The sequence below is a fragment of the Miniopterus natalensis genome, chromosome 13 (assembly GCF_054644295.1).
Source record: "Miniopterus natalensis isolate mMinNat1 chromosome 13, mMinNat1.hap1, whole genome shotgun sequence".
NCBI lineage: Eukaryota > Metazoa > Chordata > Mammalia > Chiroptera > Miniopteridae > Miniopterus > Miniopterus natalensis.
Window position 1 is genome coordinate 61741163 of NC_142093.1, and position 22457 is coordinate 61763619.

The window sequence follows — 22457 nt, forward strand, 5'->3', positions numbered from 1 at the left end:
TACTTGGCTGGTTGGACACTGGGGCCCAGGGCTGGGCTGATCCACCTCTGTGTTCTGCTCAGGATTCCCTCAATGGGAGGCCAGACCTTGGCCTCTGGTCGCTCAGTTCTGAGTCTGGGCACACACCAGAGCTGGCTCCCCCAGGAAGCAGAGCCCTGGCTTCTAGAAAGGGCAGGTCCCAAAGGCAATAACCCTTTTCACTGGGGTGTCAGGGTCCTGAGTCCAAAACGCACCTTCCATGATTCCCTAGCTCAACACTGCCTGCTTGATATCCCACCCACCAGAGAGGTCTGGTTAATAAGCAGAGCACTTGGGGGCTCCTAGTGGAGGCCACCCTGTTAATTTCTGGATTATGAGCAGATTCTCACTGAAGACTGTTTCTCTTTGTGCTTCCAGAGTCTGTCTCTGTAGTGAACTGAAATGTTAACAGAAAAGCAGCTGGTCCCTCCAGCGCCTGGCTAGAGCAGGTGGAGGGGCAAGGACAAGGGCAGGGCTAGAAGGTAGAGTTGGAGAGTCCAAAGATGCAGATGAGAAAGTTCTTGAGGTGGGAGCACCACTGAGCTGCCAGCCACAAGGACTTCATGCTGTCCCACTCCACACCCTCACTGAGAAGGGACAGCACGTTCTGCGAGAGCTTGGCCATGCAGACCAGGGGGCTGATGCCTTCCATGCTCTGGATTTGGACTGCACAGCCTTATCCTTGATTTTCTTGGGCAAAAACATCACCTTCTTCGTCCCTTTGGTGACCACTGTCATGGAAATGGTGGGTGTGCTGCGGCCTTGCCGATGCTGGGCAGCCTGCTGACCTGCAGAGCCTGGAAGGTTCACTTGAGAGTGCTTTTGCTGGTGGGCAGGTCTTACTTATCAGAGTCTCTCTTCATGTCTGTGAGCTGGGCTTCCATCTAGTAATCCACCTGCAACCCCTTCAGCTTGGAGGGAAAGCCCTGCCTGGGGGAGAACAGGCCCTGACTCACTTACCAAGAGGAGGGTATGTGGATGAGGCTCCCTTGGAGGGCTGGGTGGATGAAATCATGCTGGAGCCCAAGGGGCCCCCACCACCTGAGTCATAGCCAAGGATGTTTCCACTCTTCCAACATTTACCACCCCCTCAAAGGGAATGAACTCCTGTGAGGACTCTTTGTTGGGGCTCTTCCGCCTGGAGGTGAGCATGGCCTGCACAGTGGGCAGCTGGAGGGCACAGTTGCCAACCACAATTTACTGTGTGACTCTCGATAGGATGTCCACCAAGTCCTGCAAGGCGCTCAGGCCCTCCAGCTCATTGAACAGGTGCCCCCAGGCCAGGTCTTGGAAGAAGTTGTTGTAGAGCTAATCCATGGAGCCCAGGTACCTGGCCACGTGGTGGGAATCTAGAGGGATGACCAGGAAACACATGTAGCCCAGCCAGCAGGGCGTCTTGTGGGACAGCTGCTCCCCAAAAAGCCTCAGCACCTGGCTGAAGTAGTGCTTCACCCCCCACACTATGATCTTCAAAGGCATCGGGGGCTGGGAATTGCAGTTGCATCTCTGTATCCAGGAGACGATGGTGCTGAAGGCCTCCTGGACATGAGCGGCGAGCAGGTGCACACCACGGGCACGGTGACCTCCTGCAGGATGTCCCACAGGCAATGCCCCTGCTAGTCTGGGGTGTTGACAAGGATGACGCTCTTGGGCGGCTGGTAGTCGGAGATGCGGATGAGGGTTAGCTGGTTGTACACGGTCTTCCTGGGGATCAGCAGCTGGCTCGGTGGAATCGACCAGCACTGCTGGTCCCAGCAGTTGGCCCTCATGTTCTGTGGCCGCATCATTGGCTGCTCCTTCAGGGATGTGCTCAGGCCCTGGCCACCTGCCTGTTTCCCTAGGACCTGGTGGAGGGGAATACAAGAGTGCAGGATGACAGGAGTGACGCGCCCCTCGGTAAGCTGCTTTTTGGTGAACACGTCTCTGGTGGAGGTCCCTGCCTCCGGGCTGTCTTTGGGCTGTGCCTACTAAGCCGCAGGGGTTGGTGTGCTGGGGGCTCTCTTGCTGGGCTTCTTACCACCCAAGGCTCTCATCTTCTGGGGCACATGGCACAGACGCAGAAGCCCCTTTTGCCTCTGGGCACTGGGAATGCTCCCTGTTTCCATCTGGGAGCTGGAATGTGTCAGGCTGTTAAAGGATGGCCTGAGCTTGGGCTTGCGAGTGCTGAGGACACTCTCATGGTCGCTGTCCTCCATGTCTAGGCCACTGTCACTGGGGTTTTCCAGCATGTCATACAGAAGGTCCAGGTCCTCCTCCACCTCAGGGATGTGGTCTGCAGGTTCCTGCTTGAGTCCAGGGCCTTCTCTGCTACTTTGACCCTGCCCAGCCTGGCCAGGACTTTTTACTTGATATATTGTTGCCTGGTCCTGGCCGCCTTTCTTTCTATTGATGACCCCTCATTCTTAGGCTCCTCCAGGTGGAAGTTGTTCTTGTCCAGGTCCTGCCCATGCCCGGCATCATTGTTGGCCTCTTACTCAGAGGACAAACTCTCAGACTCCCCCTCAGAGTAGTATCCATGGACTTGTCCTGGGGGCTAGCCTGGATGATGCTGTCCTCATGTTTGATGTGTTGGCTGAACAGAGAGAAGCTTCAGATCTTGGCCACCTGGGGGGTGGACGTGCTGGAGGCCACCGATTCTGAGGCCCTGTCACTGGACTGCTTGCCACCTGGGGCCCAGGTCTTCTCTGGCACATCTGCAAGACTCTGAGGCTCCTCCTGGCTCCAGGTACTGTGGATGCGCCCTGTCTTCATCTGCCAGCTGGAATGTGACAGGCCTTTGAAATATGGCTTGCCCTTGGGCTTTCGGGTGCTGATGGCACTATCATTATCCTCCATGTCTGAGTCACTGGGGTTCTCCAGAGTGTCATAGAGAAGGTCCAGGTTCTCCTTCACCTCAGAGACACACCCCTCAGGTTCCTGCTTTGATTCCAGGACCTCCTTAGGGGGTCTGACCCTCTGCAGCCATGTCATGACCTTTTGCTTGAAGGTTGGCTCCTTGGTCATGGCTGTTGTTCTCCCTTTCAAACTTTGCTCCTTCTGTGGCTCCCCCCATGGAAGATATCCTTGTCCAGGTCCTGCCACTGCCTGGCATCATTGCTGGCTTCCTGCTCAGAGGAGAAGCTCTCAGACTCCCCCTCGGAGTTGCTATCAGTAGAATTGGCCTGGGGGCCCACCTGCCTGGAGCCGTCCTCGTGGTCAATGGGCTGGCTGGACAGGGAGGAGATCCAAATCTCAGCCACCTTGGGGGAGGCCTCCTTAATGCTGCTGCAGAAGCTCAGCACCTGGCCGCACTGGGGAGGTCACTGCAACACCTGGGCCATGTGGATGGTGCCCTCATCCAGAATCTTGTAGCCCAGATACCTGTAGCCCAGGATGGTCTGGCTCCTAAAGCACTTCCTCTCCTGCAACAGGATCTGTAGCTTGTTGCCTTCTCTCTTGAGGAAATGGGCGTATTTCAGAGAGAAGGTCAGCTCCAGGTCGGTCTCCACTTGTCCACTGGGCAGCAGCACAATCTCATGGGACCTCAGGATGCTCTTGGAGCCCTGCATCTTCAAGGCAATCAAGATGGACATAAGCTCTTTCTCCAGCTCCTCGGAAACCACCAGCTTCTTTAAGGTCAGGGTGCATAACCTGGGCACACATGTTGAGCTGGAGAACTTCACCTCCCAGGGATCAAACTGGTTCAAGGGCACTGGCTTCTGCAGAGTGGCCGGTGCACTGGCCAGGCCCATGGGTGGTGATGGAGCTGCAGCTTCTTGCACCTTCAAGGATGATGCTTTCTCCTGTGGTGGGACAGACGAGGGACATGCCATCAGAGGCAGCTCATGAACTGCCAGGAGGGTTGGGGACTGCAGCTCACACCCAACCCCAAACACTTAGTGATTGGTGGCAAGAGGTGGGAGAGAAGTGATCGAAGGAGTGTGTGAACAAAAGGGGGCCACCTGCTAACCTGACTAGCTCAGGGAAGGACTGCATGGCGGCCTTGCAAACTCAGAGACCTAAAGTAAACACAAAGGATGGTCTGAAATGAGAACTTTTTAACTAAAAGTAATTGATGATGAGTAGTCACATCTTATGGCAGCACCTTCCCTGACAAAGGTCAATCTTTACCTTAACTGAGTATGTCTATACCCCTTTTGCATCTATGAAAACCTATATTTGGAATGTCTAAGTAATTTCCTTTTTCCAGACACCTCAAAGCACAGGCACTGCTCTGCAGAGACTACTAATTTCATTGGTATGGTTTCCCAGCTTTGCTTTCTCCCACGACCCTAATCCATCACCAGTGGATTTCATGTAACCCTCATACATCTCCCCTTTTGGTTATAAACTATAAAATAAGGAAGGTGTAAAACTGCCATTTTCCAGAGCATTATCTCAAAGTGTTGATATTTTGCTTCCTGGCAACTGTCGACACTTTGGCTCAAGTAAACTCACAAACATTCTTCACAGGTTTGAATGTTTTTTACATAGACATTTACTTGGTGTAGTTTGGCAGGATTCCACAGAAGCTCACCCAGGATCACCCTGCAGACCCAGACCTGGTGCAAGGATCCAGCAATGGGTCCACTGAGCCCACCAGTTCCCCACCCATTATGTGAACTTGGGTGACTTTTCTCTTGGATCCAGGACCTTCCCTTGCTTGTGGTAGAGGGTCTGACTTTATCTGAGCTGTATTTTAAATCCTCAAGGTGGAACTAAGGTTTATGGATGACAGAATCTAGTCTAAGGCAAGACAGAAGGAAAAATGGATGACTGGTTTTTAACTGTGGCTTTTCAATTGGAAATCCTTTCTGAGGATCTGGGCCAAAAACATTCACTCTATAAATGAGAGGTGAACTCCTTTCAGCTCCAAAGATAACGGGGTACATCCTCCTTGCAGCTTAAATATTGGGTGTTCATAGGCAACTAAGAATGTTAGTGGAGGTCTCAGAGGTCATTCCTCATGATGTGCAGGCACCCCTTAGGGAAATTCCAGCTCGACTCTAATTAAACTGACTGGCTTTTCCTGGGGTGTGCCCATATGTTTTGGTCAAACAAGAACCCAAGCCCTTCAGGTTGTTTTAGACAGTCTAGAGAGGAACCAAGGCACGTAAGAGGGTTGAATGGAACTCAAGGGGGGTATCTTTGTGGAGCTCCACCCATGAGCAGCACATTTGGACCCAATACATAACATCCCTAGAAAATTTTCTCAGCCTCTGCACATATTACACCAAATAAACAAACAAGCAAACCATAATAAAATTAAAATGAGAATTTGTGCATCCAAGGCTGGGACTTTTCAAACCCCAGCCCTCATTAATACTCCTGATAGGAAACAGAAATGGGAAGGTTTAACTAGAAAATCTTCATTTATAAAAGGCCAAAATGCAGTTGTCTGGGAGCTTAGAGTAATTTTTTTCATGAAAATATTAGAAAACTGTTGGCTTTCAAGTTGGATGAGTGAATGGAACTAAAGAAGACCTTGAATATCTGCAGCCATCTTGAGAAAAAATAACAGAGCGGAAGGGATCACTTTGCTGGACATCAAACTGTCCTACAAAGCCATTGTAATCAAAACAACCTGGTATTGGTACAGCAACAGGCATATAGATCAATGGAACAGAACAGAGTCCACAGAAATAGAGCCACACCATTATGGTCAGTTAATATTTGACAAAGGAGGCAAGAGCATCCAATGGCGTGAAGACAGTCTCTTCAATAAGTGGTGCTGGGAACATTGGACAGATACATGCAAAAAAATTAAGTTAGACCTCCAACTTTCACCATATACAAAAATAAACTCAAAATGGATAAAAGACTTAAACATAAGTCATGAAACCATAAATATCTGGAAGAAAACATAGGCAGTAAAGTCACAAATATACCATGAAGTGGAATTTTCACTGATACATCTCCTAGGGCAAGAGAAACAAAAGGAAAAATAAACATATGGGACTACCTCAAACTAAAGAGCTTCTGCACAGGAAAAGAAAACACAAAGTGCCTCAAAATACAAAGGAGCCCCATGGTCTGGAAAACATATTTCCAAGGATGAATCTGATAAGGTGCTAATTTCCAAAGTGTACAAATAACTCATACTACTCAGCAAGAGGAAGACAAACAGCCCAATTAGGAAATGGGCAAAGGAGCTGAATAGACACTTCTCCAAAGAGGACATATGGATGGCCAAGAGACACATGAGAAAATGCTCAATGTCACTAATCATCAGAGATGCAAATTAAAACCACAATGAGCTATCATCTCACACCTGTCAGAATGGCTCCATCAACAAATGAACAAAGGGCATGTGCTGGCGAGGGTGTGGAGAAAGGGGAACCCTCCTACACTGCTGGTGGGAATGCAGACTGGTGCAGCCACTATGGAAAACAGTATGGAGCTTCCTCAAAAAATTAAAAATGGATCTGCCTTTTGACCCAGTGATCCCACTCCTAGGATATATCCTAAGAATCCTGAAACACTAATCAGAAAGTATCTATGCACCCGTATGTTCATAGCAGCATTACTTACAATAGCTAAGATCTGGAAACAGCCCAAGTGCCCATCAGTAGATGAGTGGATAAAAAAGATGTAGGATGTATACACTATGGAATACTATGCAGCTGTAAAGAAGAAGGATCTCGTACCCTTTGGGACAGTATGGATGGACCTGGAGAAAATTATGCTAAGTGAAATAAGCCAGGCAGAGAAAGACAAACATATGATCTCGCTTATATGTGGAATCTACAAACTTAATAAACTGATGAACAGAATAGACTCAATGACATGGAAGCATACATCAGACTGAAGAATGTCAGAGGGATGGAGGAGGGTTGGTGGGTGGAAAGGGAGAGAGTAACCAAATAATTTATATGCATATATGCACAACCCGAGGACACGGACGATGGTGGGGAGAGGGACTGGGGAGGGGGACGGGATGGGATGGAATGGGTCATTGGGGAGAAAAAGGGACATCTGTGATATTTTAAACAAAACAAAAAAAAGTAAATAAAAATAAAAATAATCTATTTCATTGTTTACCCTCTACTGCATATGGTCCCTATGATTCTCTTTACCTGTGTTTGTTTAGTGACTTCCTTGCCCCTTCATTATACACAATAAATACTAGTCTAATAAATGAGAGCTTGAAATAAGAAAAAGAGAAAAGAAAGAAAATGGATGAATGAATGCAAAGCGTGCCTTCCATTGGAAATTAGAAGCTTTGAAGGAGAAACACAGATACATTCTTTTAAAAAGGATGGTAATTATAAACTTCAGGGACTGTCTCTGAACCCTCCTGAAGCTAATATCTGCCAACAGCCCTCCCTCCCCCTTCCACATTCCTCCCTGGACCCTCTGTTCTCTGGGCCTCCTCTCCCTACTTGCCTTCCCCTTCCTTCCATCCCCTGGGGTCTCCTCCCTACACTCCCTACTGCCTGAAGGGAAACTGAGGAGGGGAATTCTAACAGCTCCCTTTGGAGAAAAGCTGGTCTCAGCCAGAGGGGAACCAGCAATTGTTCCATATGTTCTCCATGACCCTGAGAGGTTCACAAAGAAATTTAGCTGTTAGGACATGTAACCCTGGCTCTCCCGACCTACTCCAATTAATATACCTACTGTTGCCTGTGAGCAAAAGCACAGGATTACTCAATAAGAAATTTTGGAAGACAACTTTCATGGAGACGTCTGTCCAGTTTAAGGACTATCGGAGGCTGAAATAGGACTTAGAAAACAAACAAAAGCAGGCTCAGGGCTGCTCCAAGGGTGGTTCTTCTCAGGTCAGTTTGGGAGAAGTTGGAATTATCATAAACAGGAAGCCACTCAGGCCCCTGTATTGGGGCTACTTTACTCGCTCTTACCCACACCCAACTAATTGTCTTCCCTTTGGAGTAAAGCTTCTGTACACATGGCAGGAATATTTAACCAATGTCTGTTTTTAAATCACAACCTGTTTCCTTCCAACTAGGGAATGCTATGGGATATATATCTATCTTTATTCATCAAATCTGGCCGCATTCACCTGACAGGGTGGGATGGGTGTTTTGGGGTGTGTGTGTTTTAAATGAAACCAGTGGTGCCCACCTATGCTTTTACCAGGAGGGTAATATGTCTTTAGAACTAAATGAACCAGATACTAGACCAAAGGGGGTAAATCATGATTTCAAAGGAACCTCCAAAGAGGAAGCACATCTGGAGACTGACTGAAGGTTTGCTAACCATCATTTCTTTATTATTATCTTCCATGAGAGCCTGAGAGACAGCTCAACAGGACACCCGCCCTACTCAGAATGGCCCAAAGAGCCCAGAGACTTGCAGAGATGCCTCTTACTCTGTGATTGCTCCATAGATCTCTCTGTAGATGGGAAGCCAGGCCACAGTGCCTTGAGAATCCCCTTTTGGGGTACATACTTGCCATCCGGGTGAAATATGACCCTGAGCCCCTCAAGAAGAAGGCTACTCTTTTTTTGTAACATGACCTGGTCTTAATACAAAACAGGCAATAGACAGGTTTGGTCAGTTAATGGCACCACTCATTTTAATACTGTCTTGCAGCTAGGTCCTGTTTTACCATGGGTTTGTGAATGGGTTTGTCATTCCCTTGCCAACATTTGGGTGGCAACCCAGTGCCTGAGCTATTGAAAATGACTGTCCTTCTTTTATAACTGAAGTCTTCACAGGGCCAGAGATGTGGTCCAGAAACAATTCAAAGCCACCAAATCCTTCTGCCTAGCCCATCTCTCTTCCCACCACCAGCCCAGGGCATCTCAAGTGGCTTATAGATAATTGACATTGTGATACCAAAGTCCCAGGATCTTTGAAATGCAAGTACCCGACTTCACCAAGAATCTAGTCTGGGCTTTTTTTATTTTTTTATTTTTTTGGTAATCCTCACCCCAGGATATTTTTTTCCATTGCCTTTTGGAAAGAGTGGAAGAAAGGGGGGAAGGAGGGAGAGAAGACAGAGAGAAAAACATCAATGTGAGAGAGACAAGTGGCCTGGTAGCCTACCTGTTGCCTCTGCTGCTCACCCTGACTGGGCAGGGAGAGAACCTGCAACCCAGGTAGGGGCCCTTGACCAGAAATTGAACCCAGGACCCTTCAGTGTGCCGACTGATGCTCTAACCACAAAGCCACGCCAGCCAGTGCTAGGCCAATTTTTAAAATACAAATCTCTGCAAGGTAAATCTTATCAAAATAGAAAAAAAATCACAACACACCCTCATCCACCTATGCAAATCACCTTAACTCATGTCAACTATTCTTTTCCAAATTAGTGAATTTTATTTAAAATTACTGAATATCTAGATACTTTGAAATAACATGAATATACAGAAACACTGATTTATAGGCAAGTCTTAAGTGCCTGCTTTGGGCTTTTTATTACAGAAAGCCTGTGAAATGGATTTGGAGTTGTTGATGTCATATCTTGTGCTTTGTTGAAGGTGTGTTTTGTGACAGTGAGAGTGTTTAAAATATGTTCATAAATATTAGTCTAAGCAATGCTGGTCATTTACTTTTTTGGTTAACATTTGAAATTAAGGCTTGTAAGAGATAAAATTCAAGTAGGTGTTATAATAGAAAGCATTAGGTGTGAAGGGTCTTTTATCTGGGAAATGGAAGACAGTGAGTTGTTCCAAGGACAGTTATTTCTGAATGGGTGAGAAGGTTTGTGAAAGTTGTAGAAAAGTGTGTAAAAGGTTGTTAACGGCTACAAAATTTTGTGAAAGTTTTGAATTTATAAAACTATATATTCTGCCCTAGACTCTTTGACTCAGTGGGTAGAGCATGAGTCTGGGGACTGAAGGGTTCTGGGTTCAATTCCGGCCATGGGCATGTACCATGGCTGCAGGCCCTGCCTGGGTTGGGGTGTGTGCTGGAGGTAACCAATTGGTATATCTCTCTCACATTGATGTTTCTCTCTCTCTCTCTCTCTCTCTCCTATTTCTCCCACTCTCACTGAAAAGCAATGGAAAAATATCCTCAGGCAAGGATTAAAAAGAAAAATTCTTGCCTTTTCTCTGTAAGAAGTAGTAATTCCAATTCTGTGCATGGTCTTTATGTGATATGTGTTCATCTGTTCATGATGTGTGGTGAATTGCCAGCCTCTGTCTAGCATTACTAGGATATAATCTTTTATTAACCCAAAAAGAGAAAATAGTTACATAAATAAGCAGAATTCTATAGTCTGGACAAAATATTTAATATTAAAACTGTTTTGAAGTTTGATTAATGTATTTTAGAGTTATTACCATAAAATGTGTTTGTTTTACCAAAATGGACAAAAAATTATGACATAAACTTTTAGTTAAGTATATTTGACAACCTTCCCCAACTTTAAATTTTAAGAGACTTTTTCACTAAGAGATGACTAAGTTATTCCAAAGGGCCCTGGATACTTCAAGGATTTATTCTCCCTCCTTATAAAAGGAACATTTTTTAACTAAATTAAGCATATTGAACATGCTTGAAATTACATGGGAACTTTTGCCAAACAAAAATAAGAACTGTTCTGTTTGTGTACTTATATTTTTATTAAAATACATTTTCTAAAGAGTTCCACCTGCTCTAGGAAGGAACGTACAAAGATTCAAAGCCAAGTTCAAACAGGAAACTCTTAGGGTAACAGGTGACCTGTCAGAGACACCAGGCAAGCCAAGAGTGATGGTTCCCTGTGGGGACATCCCGCAGTTGTACTCCCGATATTTGTGGTCCACACATTGGGAGTTTATGAATTATTTCCAGTGCTCAAAACACACTTCCAATAAGCCATAAACAATGTTTAGAATATTACATATTATTTGTGCTTTATATATTAAAATTGTGTATTGAATCTCAATACATACACACAGACACATATGGACTTCATATTATTCTCTATGTTATGTCACAGTAATTATTATTTACCAAAATTTATTCTTTTGAAATGTTATCTCTTACAAAAGACAAAAGATTTTATCTATTGCATTATAGTCAAATCTCTAACCATGCCGCTTTGTCATTCATAGACAGTCACTGTGTTACCCTCATGCATTGAGAAATATGTTACATCTCTAGAGAAATCCATGAGAAGGGCCCTGGCTTACTCTAAATTACAGGATTATAAGCAGGTCAGATCTCTGAACTGAGTGAAGATTTATAGAACTCTAAGGAATAACTGAATTCCTGACAATACTGGCAAATAATCAGGATAAACTAAAAAAAACTGGTGATGGGACTAAATCAACTGACTATTATTGTTCTTATGACTCTGTTTTAAATATTGCTGATTTTAAAACCTTTTTGTTTTCCAAATATAAGGAAAACTAAAAGCAGACATTCTACATTGTCATCAGTGACTCACTAACTAGGTTGTAGGGACCGATAAATTAGTAGCAGTCATTTCCCAGTCCTCCCAGGAGGTTTTTGTCCATTGAGAAACAGTAATTGAAGACTCTCTCCAACAGTGTTCAAAGGGACTGCACCTTATCAGGGGCCTAACGGCCAATGGACACGGGCCCCGTCTCTGACACTCGCCCCCATCTACATGATCAAAGACTTTTCAAGGTCGAGAAGCCCCAGACCAGGGAGGCAGACAGCTCTCCCGACGAGGGCTGTATGCTCACAAATTACTGCTGCCCAAACCTTGTTCTTGTAGCACCGAATTGTATTGGTTAAATGTACATAAAATGATTTTTATATTATTATTATCTCCTTCTAGTTTCCTGATGGAAGCAATATCTGTCTCCCTTATTAGATTTTAACTTGGGAACCTGCTGATTTCTCCCACCTACTAGACAATGATATTCTGATGATGGGTTATGAAAATGAAATAGTAGTGTCTTAATTCATCTGGCTGAACATATGATAAGGTACACGTGACAGTGGGTGAACAAGGAAAACATAATTAGCTTAATAAAAATTATGATACTATATGTAAAGGGTTTTCAGTTGTCTGGGTTGCTTATTGCCCTCAGACCCTCCTTGCCCTTTTCTAGTGTTAGACATGTTCTCTTCCTAAACGGTGTTACTGGTTCCATCCAGTGGCTTTTGTTCCTGGTATGTAAATGTGATTTTTGTTTTGTTCTGTTTTTAAACATATTGTTATTGATTTCAGAGAGTGGAAGGGGAGAGAGAGACACACATCCACTGATTGCCATCCGCACATGCCCCTACTGGAGCCTGGGATGGATCCAGAAATGGAGGCACATGCCCTTGGCTGGAATGGAACCCGGGACCCTTCAGTCCACCAATGCTCGAGCCACAGAGAGAAACCAGCTAGAGCTGAAATTATAACTTTTTAACTAAAAGCAGTTTATGCTGGGTAGTCATCGCCTATACTGGCTTCTTCCCCAACAAAGGCCAATCTTTACTTTAACTGAGCCTGTCTATTGTCATTTTGCATCTACGATAACGTATCTTAGAAATTTCAAAGTAGTTTTCCTTTTTCCCAAGCCCTCAAAGCACAGGCACTGCTCTGCAGAGACCACAAATCCCCTCATTGCTATTAAATTAAATATTACAAAAGTCTCCCTTTTAATATTCCTAAAAATTTGGGGAGAGCAACTTTACATTTGGTCTGAAGGAGGCTGGACCATGAGAATGAGTGGGGGGGGGCAGGGACAGGGACCTAGTTTCCTCTGGAAATTGGACTCTAGGAGAGATCTCTGGGGAGTAGCAGGGTGGCTTCTGGAACCGGGGGCCCCTTTGCCTGCATGGGGTCCTGGAGTTTGGGTGAACTCGGCACCTACACTCACCCTGACCCTGTGCTGCACTCTTGTGGATGTGTGAGGCACCTGTGCCTCCTGCAGGGGGATGGAGTTGAGGTCGCCATCTGTCAGCTCCTGTCGGTTGTCCTGTGGGGAGCTCTGTAAAGACAGTTCCCAGTCACCAGGCAGAAAGCCTCAGAGTCCTGCTTTTGCTGGTTCCAGACCCCTGTGACCCTCCACTCCAGACACATACACTGTGATCTGCTCAGACTTCCACTGGAAAGGCAAAGGTCTAACAGCCGGAGGGCCCAAGGATCCCACTGGCACAGATCTGAGGCCCCTTGGGAAGCCCCTCCCCACCCGCCTGCCCTGTCCTGGGGTGTGATTGTGACAGGACCTCTAGGTAATCCAGTGCCCAGAAACCTGTTCCTGCGCCAGCGGGTGTGTGGGTTTCACAGGGATGGCTCACAGAGGCGGCCTGGCCTGGATTGGTCTCCCCCTGGCTGCCCTGTGTTACGTCAGGCGATCTTCTTGAAAATGGCCAGCGACGTCGGGGGTGAGGGTTGAACCAACGTCGGCAGACACTAGAAGAACTCTCTCTGCGGGGTCCCCTGAAGCAGGAGCCCGATCACTGGAAGACAGCAAGAGAACGTCTCGCACTCTCAAATGTCTCTTGCCAAGCGAGGTGGTTGTTGGGCTGTTGCTAGAAATTGGGTGCCTGGTAACCGGGGTTCCAAGTTCTATTGGGAAGTGACCTCACTTCCTGGGATCAACTTCCCTGGGTCCCGTCATCTAATAATAGCTCTACAGACAGTCCTGGGGGCCGCCTAGCCACGCCCGGCCGGGCTGCCTTGTTTCCAACCCCACCCAAGGCCATTACACCTGGAGTGTTGGTGTGCGTGCGCGTGGGCACAGGCCACTGCTCTCATTCTGGATCCAGAACAGAGCGGCCCCCACGTATGGAGGAACAGTCGGCAGCTTCCCAATGCGTCAGGATTTCCAATTACTAAACCACTGGTTGGGCTTCTAAATAGAATGACTCCTACTGGACTAGTAACTGAAGTAAACACATTCCCCAAACAGTGTGAAGGGAGGGCTCCGCCAGCTTGCAAACAGGATGCCACAGGGTCCACGTGAGTGGGGATGAAGGATCGAGGTTCTGCAAACGCAATGGGGAAACTGTGACCTCGGTCAAGGACAGGTATAACGTCTATATGCCCTGACTTGGGACAAAGCCCAGATGCAATGCAAATAGAGCATCTGGTTGGAAATCCTTGTCACCTGCTCAATAAAGCAGGAGCCCAGTCAGCGTCACCCTCGCAGCCCCGCGTTAGGGAGGCCCCATATGCACTTGAAACTGTAGCACCTCCAAGGGGCTGCTCTTCAGACTCTGTCTTACCTGGAGGACGCCAGGCCTTAAGCCTGCAGGGCCCGTCAGCAGAAACCACCTGCAGACTCAGATGGGAGGTGACAGCGAGGGGGTCTGCTCAGAGGACAGCACACTGGCTCATCCCAGGGAAGGTGGCTCTGGCTGAGGGGGCCTATGGCAGGTGGTGACTCAACTGCACCTGGCTGGGGCCCAAGTTGCAGGAATGGCAAGTGCCTGTGGACCCACGGTGGGAAAGTGGAAGAGGAGGACTGGGGGATCGAGACCCAACAAAGCTGAAGGGCACAGCCTCCAGCCAGCCATGAGCTCCCCACAGATGCCAGGAACATGACATGCAGGAGGAGGCCGCTCCTCCCCCTCACCTGAGTTCTACACCCACACCTCGGGCTGCGCCTGACGGGTCCACCCCACTTCACCTCTCTGGCTCTCCCCTAAGAGGTGGTTGAAGTAACTCCCCAGGAACCTCCACCACCAGCAGAGACCTGGATCCCAGCCTGGCCCTCGGTCTCAGGGTCTCCTCAGCCAAGGCCCAGGCGCTCACGGGCTCGCTCTCTCCCAATCCTTCTCTCTCCTGGCTGCCCACCCCTTCCTGGGAGAAACACCTGCTCCAAGGGGGAGACTGACCTGGGGCTTCTCCCACAGCAACCAGTAGCCTGTGGTCAATGAGGCCACGAGAAAGAGAGTGGCACCGGCTCCCAGACACACCCAGCTCTGTCGCAGCTTCTACGGGCCACACACAGGCTGCAGGGATGGAGGCGGCCCTGGGCCTGCTGTCAGCAGATGGGGGAGAAGTTTCTAGCACAGAAGCAAACAGATGTTGGGAGTTCCAGAGATATGGGGCCACAGAGCCGATTTCTACCAGGACATCTTCAAGGAGCTACAGAGTCGGCCGCTGGAAAAGTGCTCCCTCCACCAGCACGAAATGCCCGGCGGGTCCAGGACCCAGCGCGGCCCCACCCCAGGTGCAGTCCCCTGTGGGCTCCCCACCACAGCACACTCTCTGCCTCTCAGGCCTCTGAGGACCCAATACCCAGATGCCCCCTTGCCCAACGCTTGCCTCTGCAGACAAAACGAAGCTAACAAATGACCCAGACATAGCACATCAGGGGTGAGGGTCAGGGGGGCTGGAGGAATGAGGCCTTGTCCAGAGATGGGAGGTGCTCACAGGGTGTCCTGGTGAAGGATCAGGCAGAGCTGTGGCCAGGCTGGGACACTGGGAGAGATAGCTGGTCTGCTGGCCAGGTGGCCAGTGGAGCAACAGGCCTGTAATGGTCAGAGCAGTGAACGGCACCCCAAACTGCTAGGAAAGGAGCCTTCTCCGAGACAGAATCAAGGCTTTCCCTGGAGAAGACAAGAAGGGAGGGTAATCAAATGCTGGGGGAAGGAAGGAAGGGAGAACGCAGGTGCCCATGGCCATCACCCTGCATATCTCAGGACAGGAGGGTGCCCCACACAGGATGCCCGACATCAGACTGCCTGAGGAGTTGGGCATGCACACGAGTCTGGTGAACAGAGGCATCTGGAGTACAGGATGGGAGCTGGAGGCAAGTGTCAGCATCCCCATCTTCTCCTGGTTTCCATAGATGCAGTTTATATAAAATGGGCTCAGCTCTGCCCCTCTCCTTGGTTCCAACTGCCACTCTCACCCCTGGAGTCCCTTTGCAGGGTGGGAATTGAGAAGGGTCTCTACTAACTTCACCAGCACAAGCTCAGGCCTTGAGGGGAGCTGGGCCCAGGCCCTCATCAGTTGCAAACGACATGTTCCTCCCCTGTGGCTGGGAGCAGAGGTCCTCCCTCAGGTTGCTCTCACAATATTTAGGGTGCTGAGGCATCTCTGGGAGGGCACAGCTCATCCCAGAGCCCTGGCCAAAGACATAAGGAGGGAAAGGTGGCCGAGAGCACAAAGGCAAGGGGAAAAACTGAGGACACTCCCTCCAGGGGAGGAAAGCAAGCTCTACATTACGGCCCCTCAACCCAGCTGATCTGGGGCAGAGAAACCAACTCAGTGAGTCTGGGCCAAATTATCAAACAACCTTCCCATCCACACCTGAGGCCATCTGCTTCCTTCCCCATCCTGGGCCCCAACACAGAGGCTTCAGAAGAGGCCACTGACCCTCCCCTGCTGTCAGAATGTCAGGTTAGCAGGCCATGAGGCCACAGTAGAACAAACATTTGACTCACCTTTGACAGGCGAAGGACTCCTCTTCCATATTAGTGAACCTGGTTCAAGAAAAATCCATACAAGAGTTTTATAAAACTAGACAAAACAAACCCTACTCATTGTAACTTCTGTGCACTCAGCTCTCAACTCTCTGGTGAGCTCAGGAAGGGACCAGAGGCCCAGTAGCAAACTGTTCACAACTCATATCTGTGTGTCCAAGGATGTAGCTCTAATATAGGATGTGGGACGGAGGTGGCTGGCGACCCCCAGGCTGATGCCTTCGCCATGTGGGACCAACAGTATTACCCCAGATCTAAGCAGAGCTTTCCTTCCCCAGCTGCGATGTGTCCCCAGAAGGAGGGCTGGCTTTCTGAGGAGGTTGGGGTGTGGGATGCAGGAGGCTCCACCTGCCACCCCCAGACCTCTAGGTCCTTACCGCACTGGAGCTTGCATGGCTAAGCTTATCAAAGAGGAAGTTCAGGTTTGACCTCGGGGAATTTCTGCTCTTGGCATCTAGGAGAAAGAAGAAAGTCTGTGAAAGAGGGCGTTTGGCTGTAGAGGTCAGGAGCTGCTGAGGGAAACTGGGCAGGGAGGCCAGGAAAAGGGGTCCTCCCCTCCACCAGACACTCTAGCTGACTTGCACCAATTCACAAGACCCAACTCTTAAATTTTTAGAAATGTTGTGAGCTGATTGTTAGACACAGTCATTTAAAATTAAATTATATAAGCTTATAATTAAATGATACTCATCAAAGTTAATAAATACCCAGAAGTCATCACTTCCTCATTATTTCACTAACTTTTACTATTACCTATTCTTTTAAGGTTATTTACGTCCATTGTTTCTGTTAGTTCTTCCCAACCCCATGTCACATTGGCCACCTGAGATCAGCAAATGCTACAAATCAGCTTGATCTACTATTTTCCTGTCTAGACTTCAGAAACTACTGGAGAAAACAGTAGTGATACACGTTAAATGTGAAAATGTATTGTGTCTAGGGCATTGTGAACAGCACAACAGACTGAGTAAATATTCTTCCAGTATTTGAAAATGATTCAGATTCTGCAGAGAAGTGGCTCATGGCACTGACAAAATAATGTCAATCCCCATTCATGTCGGGATTTGCATCCTTAAGGTGGCTATGGATACAAAGTTAGGCAAATAATTAGTAAAAGTGTTTTTGTGAGCACCAGTTGGCTATATGGGATTTAGAGTAAAGACCATTGTATATTTTACCATTATTTGTAAATTATGTGCTTTGAATCCTTTATATCAGTAAAATTTACAATAAACCTATACAGTCGTGTGGCGGGGGGGGGGGGGCGGCAGTCTGGGGACAACAGGAGAGCCAGTTGTTAATCATTTCCCAGGACACCACTGGCAGGGTCCGGGGGGACACACCTAGCTTTCTGGTTTTCCTCTGGCCCAGGGAGAGAACCTACAGCTCAGCACACTGCACCTGGAGGCCATTGATTTACTCCTGGTGCCTCAATCAAGTGGTTCCTCCCAGTGCCATGAGCACGTACCGGTGTGACCTGCCAACCCCTTCTCAAGGTCCCTGGGAGCCGGTGTGAAAAGATCAATGGTCAGGGCATGTGAGATTATGGAAGGTGCATGTCAGGCCCTTCCAGGTCACCTCCCTCCCCTCAACCCTGTCTCTCTCCAGTCAGCCGAACAGCCTAAAACATGTTTCCAGACCTCTGCAGGGCCAGGGTGGGCCTCTGGTACCCAGAAGAGCTTCCTTGGGGCTAAGGGTGGAAGCCGGCCCCTCAGCATTAAATACTATCAGGGAGAGGGGCCGGTGGTGCAGGAAGCACCAGGCAGGAGTTCCCAGGCCCGTTCCAAGTGCCCTTCTGTCCTGGGTGACCTTCAGCAAGTCACAGACACTCTCTAAACTTCCTTTTACTCAAAGCTTTACTTATTTTTATATTGAATACCAAATAGGTGCTAAGCTTGGTTCCCAATACTTTCACTCATTCCTTCCATCGTTAATGAAGCCTTGCTTTTTTAAATCCATGAATTTGTATGGCTACCCCATTTCACAGATGAGTAAACTGAGACTCAGAGAGGCCAGCCTGTCAATCGTGTAGCCAGGATCTCAGCCCAGCTCTGTAGCCGCCCAGCCAGGGGGAGCTGAGTGAGAGGAAACACCTGAACTGGCCCTTCCTGTGTCGCCACTGAGACCACTTTCCTGCCTCAGCCTATGGACGTTCTGGGCCAGAAAATTCTTCATTGTGGGGTCTGCTGTACATTGTAGGATCTTAGCAGCATCCCTGACCTCTGCCCACTGGATGCCAGCAGCAACCCCTCCCGCAGTCATGAAAATCAAAAAGACATTTTGTCCAGACATTGCCCCACGTGCCCTGGGGAGCAAGCTCACTCCCAGGTGAGGTCCACTGATTATACTATGGGTCTGCTCCTCTCACTGGACAAACACCTAGGTTAACATTTGTAAGTTTCTTACAAGTAAACCTCACACAACCACCTCCGCTCTGCTCCCCTGGGTCTCCCTCCCTTCCTGTCCGGGGCGCCCCTCCCCGAGCTCAGCACTTGGGGGTCGCACTGGGGCGCCGCCTGCTGGGGGAGGGACTGTGCTGCTCCCCGTCCGCTCCGCCCCGTGGGAGGAATTTCCAGACCCACAGTCCCGAGGGTGCAGCCCCGCTGGTGCCGCCCAGGGGCTCCTGGTCCCCGCTCTAGAGAGGGGTGAGTGGCCCCGGGGGGTCTGGACGCACAGGCGGGGTTTGGGGAAGGGGGCAGGAGACCTGGGTCCTGCAGGTCCCGCCCGGATTCCCCGCTATCAGGCGGGGGCTGGTGAGTCTGGGCTGGAAGCGGGAGGGGGGCTGGGGGAGGGGACGCTGAGCGGGGTTGGGAGGCGGGGGAGGCGCCCCTAGTGGCTGGGCAGTTTGGCTAACACCTGACCCCTCCGGGATGTACAGGGAGGGGGAATTCCCGCCTTCCGTATCCTGTGGGCTCAGTGGGCAGCTCTGCCCATCGCCTCCTTCCCACTAGCCTGGGTCCCCAAGGTCACTGGGGGGGGGGTCAGGAGCCCACCCTGCGCCCAGGCATTTGTGCTCCATTGTCCTGTGTAAAAAACGCAGACAGGGCATTGCTGGACATTAAGGAGTGTCCGGCAGAAAGACACCCCAGGGGGGATTTACGGAGGCTCAATTCCACACCCTGAGCTTGGGGGGCGCCCCAGGGCCCGGGCAATTGGAAACCCCATGGGTGGCAGAGGTGGCAGCAGGCTGTGCACCTCCCGACCCCGGTCCCTGTATTGTACCCCATCTTGGGGCGCCCTCGAGGCCCTGCGGGGAACAGGCGGGGTGCGGGGACCCAGGGGGATGGGGAGATGACACGGGATGACAGGGACAGGAGGGCGCCAGGGGACCCAGGGAGGGCGCGGGGGACGGGGAGACTCTCTGTCCCCCGTGCAGAAGCCGGGATGGTGCATGGGGACCAGTGCTCCTCGGGGCTGCGCAACAGGAGGGCCGGGAAGCGCGCAGGGCGGGCGCAGCGCACAGGCGGCCCTATGTACCCCCTGGAGTCCGCTCCCAACAGTCCAGGCGGGGCACGAGGGGCGGGGCCTGTGCGCAGGCGCGGGCGTGCGCGGGCTCTCGGGGCCGCGGGCGGGGCTGCCTGGCCTGGCGCCTGCTGAGAAGGGTTGCGTGACCTCACCCGTCAGGCACTCCGCGGGCCGTGATTGGGCCTCAGGTAGTGAGCGCGTTCCGGCCCAGCCAATCCGCTGCGACGGCGGCTGCCTCGTCTGAGCGTGGGGGAGCGCGGGGCGGGCCGGCCGCAGCTTCCTCGCCGCCCGTAGACCAACCCGCCGCTCTCTGGGGCTTTCCAGCCTCGCATCCTCCCGCTGTCCGCGCCGCCGCCTTCCGCGTGCTTGGCCTGCCCGCCGCCCGCCCGCCCGCCGCGTGTCCGTGGCCCGGCCGCAGCCCCAGGCCGCCGAGGACCGGGAGTCCGACCTGCGCTGCCTGGACCTGGCTCGCGCGCCCTCCGCGCTCAACATGCCGGTGCCCGTGAACCTGTTCGCTACCTGGGACGTGGACGGCTCCAGCCCCAGCTGCGTGCCCAGGTAGGTCGCGCCCACTGGCTGCTTTCTTCCCGCCCACCTGCCGGCCGCCCGCCCCACCTGGGCCCTCGCGCCGGGACCCTCACCCTGGGCCGCCCACCCGGTGTCGCCATCTGGGAACTGCACCCTCACCAGCCGCCCAGGGCTCCGCCGGGATCTCAGGCGGGGGCCCCGGCGTCTGTGCCCCTCCTTGGGCAGGCACACGCGGCCCCTGCGAGTAACCCCTGCACGCAGAGGGTGCCTCAAGCCCACATCTCCTGGGCTGTCCCTGGCGCTCACCCGGGTGTCTGCCAGCGGGCGTCCTTGCTCCTGCCTAGTGATGTGCACGCAAAGTTGACCTGGGTGTCTCCTCCTTCCACTGGGTACCCCGTCTTTCCTTTTGCACCCCACCACACTGTGAGGTCTGAGCGGCCTCAGGTCCGGAGGACACAGGGACCTGTGACCACGTTTGTATTCCTTTACGCCCGGGCCTTCTTCATCCCTGTCCTGGGGTCTGGGCCTTCCCGCCTGCCCTCTGGTTGGTGCCAGGGCCCTTTCCCCGTGTGCACTGTGCTTGGTAACTTAGAGACATCTACTTGCATAGAACCACTACTCTGAGTCCTGCTGTTAATTTTGTCATCGCAGAAGACACTGCCCCCCAACTTGGGGAAGCCCCTTCACCCGGTGGTAACAGCTGGACCAAGCTTATCGGCAGGCCAGCATTGTGGCCAGCTCCTCCACTCAGACTCCCAACTTCCCCATTTCTCCCATTGGCTCCTGGCTCTTCTGGTTTCTTCCCCATTCTGTTGTTCTGCTGATGAAGCTTCAGGCTGAGGGGGAGGGACATGCTCTTGCACCAGGGCCTGGTTCTGGAATAGACAGCAGGCTGCAGGGGCTGCTGAGTGGGCTGCGGGAAGGAGCTCTCCCTGGGGAGACCTACTGGCCGGGACCTCAGGAGTGACACCCTGGCACAGAAAGTGGCTGGTGTGCAGCATGGCGGCCACGCACTCTACCAGTCTCCTTAAGAAGGTGTCTTGGAGTGAAGTGTTGGGGATGCAGAGGGTTTGCATTCCTGGAGTGCAGGGCCCAGAGCTCAGCGTCGTGGTGGTGCTGTGGAGTTGACCCCCAGTCTGACCTCTCCTTTTCCTGTTTTGGCAGCTGCCCCGGTGGGCAGTCCCACAGCCAGGGGTCATCCTGGACCCTCTGCCCTCCCCCGACCTGGGCAGGCTTCTCCTGTCTGTCTCTCTGCATTGTCATCAGAACACCATGGACCTTTGCAAGGCTGTGTTCAATCAGCGCTCCTGTCATCTGTGCTTGCCCCCTCCTGGGCATGTGCACATAGGCATGTTGTAGTCTACCTGTGCTGTGCCTCTCCACCGCCTTCCTGGGCTCCACAAAAGACCATGAAGGTTTAACTGGGAGAGGGGAAATGCAGGAGAGGCCAGGGCTGTATGGGGTCTGCACCCCGTAGAGCCGCAATAGGAAGCCCACTTGGTGTGCATGTGGGGATGTGGGGCTGCTCAGCACCGGGTGTCGGGGAGCTGCTGTTGCAGTGGTCAGGAACAGAGTTGATGGTCAGCTGCACTGAACGCGGGCTCTGCTGAGTCCCCCTCGCTGCTGCCAGAGGTGGTCCCTCCAGGGTGGTCTTAGTTGTGCCCTGTGGGGACTTGTGTGCAAGGGTCATGTTTTCTCTGTTCTCTGTTGTGCCTGATCTCTAAGTGTCTGAGTGGTGTCGGTGCTGATGTCTGTCGCTGCTGCCTGGTGCCCCATCAGAAGGCAGCCTGCTTCTGTTGGGACCTGTGGCTTGTTTCCAGTTTTGGACCAGTGACGATCTTGTTGCCCACGGCATGCGGTCCCTGTCCCTCACATCCACCTCCTGTGGGTGGGTGGGCAGGCCTGTTGTGAACACCTGTCGGCAGTGGGGTTTTGGGGGGTGTGCCCAGCGTTACTACTGGGCAGCTCCCCAGGGTGCTGTGCCAGCTCCGGCCCCCTCGGGCATTTTTGCTGGCACGGCCTGACTTTTAATTTTTGCTCGTCTGGTAGGTGTGATGTGTTGTGGTTTTCATTTGAATCTCTCTGATTCCTAATGTAGGCCACTTAGTCCACTTGTCTGTCCTCATCAGTTAAATGTTTTCCTTTCTTTTACCAGGTTTACCTTCTTTCGCTGA

The 22457-nt window shown here is 51.0% G+C and overlaps 1 pseudogene; it reads right to left on the bottom strand.

The window, feature by feature from the left end:
• Window positions 1–493: 493 nt before the first annotated feature.
• Window positions 494–3749, bottom strand: LOC148091735 (phosphofurin acidic cluster sorting protein 2-like; annotated as a pseudogene).
• Window positions 3750–22457: the final 18708 nt, after the last annotated feature.